The sequence below is a fragment of the Molossus molossus genome, unplaced genomic scaffold (assembly GCF_014108415.1).
Source record: "Molossus molossus isolate mMolMol1 unplaced genomic scaffold, mMolMol1.p scaffold_m16_p_1, whole genome shotgun sequence".
NCBI classification, from domain to species: Eukaryota; Metazoa; Chordata; class Mammalia; order Chiroptera; family Molossidae; genus Molossus; species Molossus molossus.
The window spans coordinates 223,656,345-223,664,969 of NW_023425344.1; the positions used below are offsets into that span (position 1 = coordinate 223,656,345).

The following is an 8,625-nucleotide window of genomic DNA, read 5'->3' on the forward strand; positions in this document are numbered from 1 at the left end:
CCTCATGAACAGAGGAGAGGAAGAAATGGGGCTTGAGAATTGGGAGTGGAGCCAAATGTGTTGGAGGGTAAAAGGTGGGAATGCTGGTTTTCTACCCATTACATGTTCCAGGAAGACCTCCTCCCTCCCCTCACCCCCACACACACAAAGAGCAGTATCACAGGACAAGATGATCTTCCTATGAAATCCATTCCCTGCTTAGAACCTGTGGTCTGAAATAGAACTGGGACAATCCCTAAGATCTACTCTAGTTACTTAATGTTAAAGAAGATAAACTGGAGTCCAAAGAGGTTAAGTCTAATCCCAGGATCACAGACTGGACTCTTGGCACACCTGGTGCTTACAGACATCCCTTATACAGATAAGCTCTCCCTCACTCAGGCTTCACACTTAGGGGACAAACACATTCCCGAACACCTGTGTGTCTCCGATTTGTCTGCTTTGGGCTATGGCTACTCTTCATCTCCCTGTTCACACACATCCATCCATTCGTTCAAATAAATGTTTGTTTGTTTGCATCTATTCACCTAGCACTGTTACACTGCACCTGTTCTCAGGGGCTTGTATCCTCACCCACATTCACAAACAGAGACAAGCAGAATTTATCATCTTGGGAAAAAATAATGGCTCCCATTCAATCCTTTTAACAGAGGGTGAACAGAAGGACTGTCTTCAACTGGAGGTTAAGGTAATTGTATTTCAGTCCAGAATTTCCACTAACCAGCTGTGTGACCTTGGGCAAATCACCTTTCTTCTCTGGCATCTTTCTATAAAAGGAGGGTCTTAGGTGAAGGTGGGTGATCTTGAGCTTCTTTCTCAATTTCAGATTCTCTAACCTCTGACACTTTAATGTAGGCCCTGTATCAGTTGTAGGAAAAGCGGAGGTTATCAGCTGAGGAACATTAAGAGCCTAGAATTTTTTCTAATGAAGTGTAAGATGTAGTATTTCAGGGACCGCATCAGGATCTGGCCTGGGCCCATGGAATGGAATAGTGCTTGGCTCTCTATATAGGCCTCTCTGGTCTTCACACACCAGAACTTCAGAGAAAGCTCATGGTTAAAGTAATTAACAGCATAGCAAAGGAATCAGAGAGGTGAGGGGTGGGGGAGGGGGGGCACAACTGTGGTGCAGAGGGAAGGGGAAGCCAGCAGGTAGGGGAGAGAAGGCTGCCCTTGGGACCTGTGCAATATTGTATAGTCCAAGGAACTGGTCAGGAGTATATACCTTTACAAGGGCTTTGTCAAGATTTTCTTTCTGTGTGTTTAAAAAAGGTCATACTTCAATATAATCAGTCTGCTTGTCCAGAACTCCTGCCATAAAAATCACCAAACAGGCCTTGAAGAACTTCACTGTTGGCCTTGCTGGCGAAGTACTAGGATTCCTGAAAGTCAGGCACCTTCTCACATACAGTGTCCAGTGCAAGGCTTGGAGTGTCATGTTTTCTCCCAATGCCTGAGGAAAACTTTGATTTGCCCAAGAGACTCTTGGTCAAGGGACACTTGCCTGGCTCCACTCCCAAATACCAACTCCTAGACATTCTCCCTTCAGTGCACAAGAATAAACATGCTCCCTGAGAATATGATACAGATGGGCAACTTATGCTGAGTGCAGGCCTCAGCTACCTCCCAGGCTGCTGTCCCAGGGGGCTCCTCCCACTCAAGCACTCATCATGGGGGCGTTGACTGGTGCACCTGTGTGTGTGTGTGTGTGTGTGTATGTGCGCGCACACGCGCGCGCATGTCTGTGGAGCAGCAGGTCCATGGGACCAGCAAGAGGATTTGATTATCACTTCCCAGAGCCATCTGATGCAACGTAGCCCTGGTTTCTTGTGGTTAATATATCTGGGCAAGAAAAAAGGAACTGAGAAGGAACAGAAGAAGGCTGATCAAGAAGTATGAAGGCACAAAGAAATAAAAAAGAGAGCAGAGCCCAGCTCAGACACAGGTGGTTGGCAGCTCCTCGAAACACTAGGTGTGCAAGACTTTCTCACCTGTGGTTTCCTATGTCTCCTCTGTGGAGTCTAGGCCTGATGTGGTTCTTCTGGGCTACAGACATAGCTCCCCCTTGGGGAGGCAGCTCTGCACACAGAGGATGCTTAGGTAGCTGAGGCGATTCACCCAGCCTGAAAGCACCTGGCCCCACAGTACATAAAGGGAAAATGTAGAGAGAGATCAAGTCAGGATGCATAATTATGGGATCCCTGTGGGGAGGGCAGCCCTTACTCCAGAGCTGGACTTCACAGAGGCAAAGCCCCCAAACTCAGTGTTGCATGGTGTTAGCTTGCCCTCTAGTGGTGCCAAGCAGTAACTCCAAGGCTTCCCCACAACAGGATGATTTCTGTTGTGAGCACAGCAGACCCAAGTTATGCCTCTTAACATTTTAGTCCTCAGAGTCTAGTCTGTACTCATGATCTAGATGAAAGGAAATAAAAAATCCCATTTCAGAAACCTTATCTACTTTTATTCTATCATTTGGTAGTAATTCCAGCAGGTTAAACATTGTTTAAGGGTCAAAAGGCAGAAAACAAACCAGTGAAAATTTTTTCACTGAATTATTTGAAGCAATGACTTACAACAGAATGTTTATCATCTGTAAACAGATTATCTTCCATTCTCTAGTCAATAATAATAATAATAATAGCCACTACTTTACCACCTATCTGACACAGACAACTACAAGACTCCAATTCATGGATAAGGTGACTGAAACTCAAGTGGGTTATAGAATTTGTTTACAAATAGTTTGCATTCTGACCAACTGACAGAGCCAAGACTCCAATTCAGATCTATCAGTCTGCATGGTTTCCCCCGCACGCTGCTGTTTGCAGAAGGGACATGTAAGATCACTTATATACATCTTTCCACACAGGATTAATCACTATTAATTCAACAGATGGCTAGGCAATGTTATTAAAATACTATTTTAGATGTGATTTTGGTAAGAACTTTTCTATTTAATAATTATAGCTAACATCTGTTGAGTGCTTTCTCTATGCCAGTTATTGTTCTGAGAATTTTACATAATTAAATCACATTAACTCTACTGTTATCATTCCCATTTTCCACATGAGGAAACTGAAGCACGAATTAGCTAAATAATTTCCCCAAGATAATGCAGATATATAATGCTCCCATGGATTCTCAAAGGCAAAAGATATCTTAAATCAATGTGTGTGTGTGTGTTTAATTTGTACAATATAATGTTCCTCACTATGGTTCCTCACTAGTTCCCTGGGAGAGAAACAAGCTTATTTGCAGGGGGTCTGGGGAGGGGTGCTGTGCCTTGCAGGAGCTGGGGAAGGCTGGCTTGCTGTCCATATGAAAGTATTGATTTTGGGGGCGGGGGAGAACAGCATGCATCGGGAAGGTCCTGGTTAAGAGCAAGAGAAACAGTTTCCTCTGGAAACAGGAAAAATCAGGATCCAGCAAGGCTGGGCCCTACATAGGGAAATGGCCAAGTGAGAAAAGGATGGGGTGCCCGTGATGAACTTTGTGGAAAAGGGAAATTAGTAAGGGGATTTCCCCGTTATTTCTTGAATGGTGTGCAGTGTAAACCACCTCTTCTCTGTGAAATCTTCAGTAAGTTCTGCATTGATTACTAATACTTTATGCTAGAAAGCTGAGTTTTCTTTAGGGTGGGGAACTCAAAGACAAAGATAGAACATTACCAATCAACTGCATTATAAACTGAAATGCTCCCATGGTTTCTCAAAGGCAAAAGATATCAATGTCTTAAATCAATATATTAATTTCTTACCTGGAGCTTGGAAAGAACTTCCACAGCAGGTCAGTTCGGAAAGCATTGTTTCTGGCGTGGTGGTGGCGAGAGGAGGGAGAAAAGATTGGGCAGGGTAATTAAAAGAAACATTCTCTGCCCTTGAGGTTTACAATCTTACCCAATCCTGATGCCACCCTTATAAGCGAATATACCTGTAAGTGCTGAACTCATTTATTATAATAGTTTTTAGTGGGTTCCTTAGAATGTTCCACACATACAGGATTATAGCATCCTCAAAGATCATTTTACTTGTTTCCCGTCTAAAGGCCTATTTCCTTTACCCCTCCTAATGGACCTGACTAAACCTCTAGTTCAATGTTGAGTGGCAGTGATAAACATCCTTGTCTCTTTCCTTAGAGGAAAACACTCATTCTTTGCCTATTAAATATTATGTCAGCTATGAGCTGGGTTTTGTTTTTTGGTGGTAGAGGGTTTTTTGGGGGGGATGTGGGAGGCTGTAGATGCCTTTAATCAGGTTGAAGATGTTTCTTTCTACTTCTAGTTTATTGAGTGTTTTTATCAGGAAGAGACGTCCAATTTTGTCAGATGTTTTTCTGTACCTGGATATGATCATGTGTTTTTTGTTGTTTTATTTTTTGTCCTTAACTCTATTGATATAGTATATTGCATACTTTGTGAATGTTAAATCAATCCTGCATTCCTGAGATAATCTCACTTGATTGTGATGTATAATCCTTTCTATGTTATTGCATTTGATTTGCAAGTATTTTGTTGAGGATTTTTGTATCTACATTAAGAGATATTGGTCAGTAACTTTGTGATGTTTTTGTATTAGTATAATACTAGCCTCATAGAATCAACTGGGAAGTGTTCCACTTTCTTCTATTTTTTGAAAAAAGTTTGTGAAAAATTGGTACTAATTCTTTTGAATATTTGGTAGAATTCACCAACAAAGCCATCTGGGTCTGGACTTTTCTTGTGGGTATTTTTAAAATACTAATTCAATTCTCTACTTGTTATAGGTCTATTCAGATTTATATTCCTTCTTAATTAGTTTGGGTAGTTTGTAGCTTTCCAGAAATTTATATAATCTAAATTATCTAATTTATTGGCTTATAATTGTCCATAGCATTCCCTTATAGTTCTTCATAGTTGCTAGTAATGTCCCTCTTTTATTCCTGATTTTGATCATTTGAGTCTTTCTCCTTTTTATCTTGGTAAAACTAAAGTCTTGCCAATTTTATTGATCTTTAAAAAAAAAAAAAACACCCAACTTTTGGTTTTATTGCTTCATGTATTTTGCTGCTGTGTCATTAGGTGCAAGTAGATTTATGGGATTGCTTTGTATGTGTGTTTGTTTTTTATTGATTTTTTAGAGAGGAAGAGAGAAATAGAAACATTGATGTGAGATACACTGATTGGCTGCCTCTTCACGTCCTCTACTGGGGATCAAGCCCACCACTCAGGCATGTGCCCTACCTGGGAATCAAACCAGGACCTCTCAGTCCATGGGATAATGCTCAACCACTGAAGCACACCAGCTGGACTGGTGCCAAGTACATTTAATGTTATTCTGTCTACTTAGAGAATTGATTCCTTTATCCCTCTTTATCCCTGCCAGTTTTTCTTGCTCTGAAGTCTGCTTTACCTGAAATTAAATATTTACTCCCCCCCCCCAACATTTTTCTTCCTTCCTTCCTCTCTTCCTTTTTCTTTCTTTCTTCAGTCATGCCTACTCTATTGATGACCCCATCAAAGACATTCTTCATTTCTGTTAGTGTTTTTGATTTCTAGAATTTCATTGTGATTCTGAAAACTTCCATCTCTCTGCTTATATTATCCACCTGTTCTTGCATGTTGTGTACTTTTTCCATTAGAGCTCTAAGCATATTCATTAGTGACTTTAAATTATCAGTCTGATAATTCTAATATCCCTGCATATGAGTCTGATTCTAATGCTTACTTTGTCTTTAAAACTGTACATTTTCTTTTAGTATTCCTTGTAGTTTTCATTGTTGAGTTGGATACAATACCCAGCTGGACTGAATAAAAAGAAACTCCAGTGAATAGGCCTTTAATGATGTGGCAGTAATGTGGAGGGGGAGGGGGAACATTCTATAATCTTATTTTTAGGGCTCAGTCTTTTGGTGATCATGGGCCCCTGGGATGTAACCTTCACAACTGCTTCTCAGACTTTCTTTCCCCACCCCCATTTAGGTGAGACAGGGAGGCTAGAAGGGGCTGGAGTTCGGTATTTCCCTTACCGGCTTTGGTTAGGCTCTGGTAAAACCCAGTGTGGTTCGGCTCTACCAAAACAGTTTCCTTTGAGGCCAGGCTTTTGTTAAAGAAAAGAGAACTGGGCAAGTGGGGTATTGCTGAATGATTATTTTCCTCTTTCCTGCTGGAAACACAGGACATTTTTCTCTGATATTCACTGTGAGAACCTGGTGGGCTCCAGGAAGTAAAACTCAAAAAAATGTGCCCTTAGCCTGGTCTCTAGTTTTTAACTTGAAAGTTTGTCCATGCTGAGTCTCTAGTAATTAATCGATTTCCCTTAAATTACTCCCAGTGGGTGGTTTCCCGTCCAGGTAATGTGTGGTTTTCTGTATTTACCTCAAGTGTTGAGGGTGGTGGTTCTGTCTTGTGACCTCAGTTCTCTCATGGACTAAATAATAGTCATTAATTTTTAGTTTTTCAGCTTTCTGTGTGTTAGGATGGGAGTTATGGCTTCCAAGGTACCCAGAATGTTGAACTGAAAACCAGAAACACTCTATTTGTTTTTTTAAGTAACTGCCAAAACATTTTCCAGACTGGTTGTACTATTTATCATACCAGCAATGTGTAATAGACCTAGTTTCTCTGCATCCTTGTCAACATTTGGTATTGTCAGTTTTTAAAATTTTAGCTGTTCAAACAGATATGTAACGATTTATCAATGTAAGTTAAATTTGTATTTCCCTAATGGCTAATGATATCAAACATTTTTTAAAAATAGTTTATTAATAGTTATTAGATGTCCCTCATTTTTCTTTTGACACCCTCCTCCCCGCTCCCATGCCCCCACCTCTGCCTTCACCATACTGTTGTGTCTATTGGTTATGCTTATATGCATATAAGTTCTTTGGTTTATCTCTTCCCACACCCTCACCCCTTCCCTCTGAGATTTGTCAATCTGTTTCCTACTTCCCTGTCTCTCAGTCTATTTTGTTCTTCAGCTTATGTTATTCATTATATTCCACAAATAAGTGAAATCACGTGATATTTGTCTTTCTCTGTCAAACATTCTTTTTATAAGTTTGTCATTCATATATCCTCTTCATTAAAATGTCTCTTTGGTGCCTTGCAGACACCATCGTACCGGAACCGCTCGAGCCTAGCCATGGTGAACCCCATCATGTATTTCGACATCACCGTTGATGGTGATCCCTTGGGCTGTGTCACCTTCGAGCTGTTTGTGGACAAAGTTCCAAAGACAGCAGAAAACTTTAATGTTCTGAGTACTGTGGAGAAAGGATTTGGTTATATAGGTTCCTCCTTTCACAGAATTATTCCAGGATTTATGTGCTAGGGTGGTGACTTCACACGCCATAATGGCACAGGTGGCAAGTCCATCTATGGGGAGAAATTTGATGAGAATTTCATCCAGAAGCACATGGGTCCTGGCATCTTGTCCATGGCAAATGCTGGACCCACCACAAATGGTTCCCAGTTTTTCATCTGCACTGCCAGCCTGAGTGGTTGGATGGCAAGCGTTGTGGCCTGGTGAAAGACGGCATGAATATTGTGACAACCATGGAGAGCTTTGGGTCCAGGAATGGCAAGACCAGCAACAAGGTCACCATTGCTGACTGTGAACAACTCTCATAAATTTGACTTGTGTTTTGTCTTAACTACCAGACCATTCCTTCTGTAGCTCAGGAGAGCCACTCCTTCACCCCCATCTGCTTGGAATGTACATAATATTCATGCTCTCGTCACAGTTCATTGAATTCCATATTTTCTTTACTCTTTCCAAGTCTAGCTGGATTGCAGAGTTAAGTTTATGAAAATGAAATAAAAACTAAACAATTGTCAAAAAAATAAAAAATAAAATAAAATGTCTCTTTGTCTTTTGCCCATTTTCTAATTGGATTGCTTGCTTTTTGTTCAGTTTTCAGAAATCCTTATATGTTATAGATATGCGTCTTTTGCCAGATACATGGCTAACAATATTTTCTCAATCTGGAGGTTGGCTTTTCATCCTTCCAAAAGGGTCTTTGAAAAGAAAAAGTTTTAAATTTGAATAAGTGTCCAATTTATACAATTTTTATTTTATGGGAAGTTTTGAGATGGTGGCAGAGTAAATGGAAGCTACACAGACCATCTCCCGGTACCAAACTGGAATTACAACTAAAACAAAAACAATCATCAGAAAAAGCCACTGAAGAGCAGCTGGAGAGAACCAGTACAACCAGGGACAGAAAGAGGATGCCAAAAAGAGCCTGATAGGAACTATAGAGGCATGTAGGGACCAGCTGGGAGCCCATAGACAGCACCGGAGGGCTGTATTAGCAGTGTGTGTTTCCTGCTGAGATAGGGGGTTTTGAAAAGCACCAAATCAGCTACAGTCACTGACCTTGGGCTCCGGCAGATGGAGTGCACATTGGACTAGAACTGTGTGGAGAGAGTCCGAGGCTCCTGGCTCAGGAGAGGGCTGGAGGGATGGACGCCGGGAGTTCTGTGCTGAATCATTCCCTCACAGGACAGTAGCCTCTTACTCAAAGAGCCCCCTCCCAGAGTACCAGGAAGAAGCAATAGCCCCTCCTGCAGGAATTCAACAACACCAGGCCAGGTCAGGGAAATGCAAATTCAGGATCATTAACATCAAGTCTGATAGCAAGCAACTG

The 8,625-nt window shown here is 41.3% G+C and overlaps 1 pseudogene; it reads left to right on the forward strand.

The window, feature by feature from the left end:
- Positions 1 to 7,118: 7,118 nt before the first annotated feature.
- Positions 7,119 to 7,606, forward strand: LOC118641897 (annotated as a pseudogene).
- The last annotated feature ends 1,019 nt before the right edge of the window (positions 7,607 to 8,625 follow it).